Source organism: Sinocyclocheilus grahami, unplaced genomic scaffold, assembly GCF_001515645.1.
Source record: "Sinocyclocheilus grahami isolate Dianchi unplaced genomic scaffold, SAMN03320097.WGS_v1.1 scaffold9183.1, whole genome shotgun sequence".
Classification (NCBI taxonomy): domain Eukaryota; kingdom Metazoa; phylum Chordata; class Actinopteri; order Cypriniformes; family Cyprinidae; genus Sinocyclocheilus; species Sinocyclocheilus grahami.
In genome coordinates, this window is record NW_015512447.1 from 1 (window position 1) to 1,612 (window position 1,612).

Genomic DNA, 1,612 nt, shown 5'->3' on the forward strand with positions numbered 1-1,612 from the left:
TTGGATTTGAGACTTTTAGGGCTGCACGATTTGGAGAAAAAAATCAAATTGCGATTTTTCTGATCAAAAATGCGATTTGTGATTTAAAATGCAATTTATTACTATTTCATAAAAGAGCTACAGGTTTGTTGTGGTGGTTTTAACAGCACCAAAGAAATACCAAATATTCTCACAAACTATGCTACTGTTTATTTAAAACCTCTTAAACATTGTGGCCATTTTTGTTTAATAAAGCTGTCATGATGCAAACATCTGTCATGACAAATAAAAAAATAACTACAGTATCTTAAAGTTAAATTAAGAATTATATATATAAAATATTAAACTTAAGAACCCAAACACACTGTAAACAATTCTACATCAGTAAAACACTGACCATCACCTACATTAAGGTTGAAACAATGACAGCAAAAGTGTTTGCCATTCCGCCTCCACTTAGCATTTGAGGAAAACAAATTCACCAGAGTGATTTTGTGTTTGTGTAAAATGATTGTCTCGATGTTTGGAGTGATAATGCTGCTGTTACTGAATGTCTCGTTATCTGTGAGAGGAATGGATGTGAACTGATCTCAAGTTTTGCTGCTGCTATTTATTATAACGTTATTTCTCTTTTGAGAGTGGGATATTTTAAATCTATACAGAAATATGAAGAGATTATGAATACACTGGAAACTTCATTTTTGCTCTGTGGTACTCTTTCTATTTAAAGAATATTTTACGATCACTGTTAATTACTTCCCATATAAAACTATAACATGTTAATAATTTAAATGAAGTTCCTAAACGTAGGTTAGGGAGGAGCGAGCCCATCTGATCTTTCAATCAGCAGCCAGAGTATATAAGCAGCTGCTTACCTCTCTCCAGTCTCAGCTTTTCCAGCATCCCTCCACCTCCCCAATCTCCACCTTCATCTTAGGTACCTTGCCCTTTGTAATCATCCTATATCAAGTCCCTGGGGGTATATCAGAGCTCGAGTTGAAGCTGCTTCATCGAGCCCCTCATCAGTGGACGGCAAGCCAAATAAGTTTACTCTATTTCTTAATGATTATATGGGCAAAATAACTCGTTAATTACTTTAATTGTTCTGAATGTAGTTGTTATCAAACTATATTCCGATGTGCTCTAGTGTAGTTATATGACTCTAATTGTTAATGAAGATGGGTGTCATCAAATGTCTGTGTTTATGCTTTAATTTTTCATTCTTACTGTTATTTGTATTTGGAAGAATTTACATTGCATTATTTTCTATATTTCTAGACCAGATCTATTCTTATATGTTAATACTGGGGCAGAATAAAAAATTAAAAATGGATAGTAATATTAACAATGGAAAGGCGGAAAACAGAATTGCATAGATTGTGTGAATTAGCACATGTTTGATTGCAGTGTTACTGAATGAGCATTTTAAATTGATCTGCTCTTTGTGTTGATGCTGTTACTTTTAATACAGTAATACAATTGTCTACAAAGAGCCAACACCTTATATTTGTAAGGCTCTGGTCTCTTCAAATATAACGTTTGGAGGACATCTGCTTCAGTTACATAAATGTTTAAATCTGTCAATTATTTTTTTTTTACGGAGAAAATCTGCTTTTTCCACACAGAAATTAAT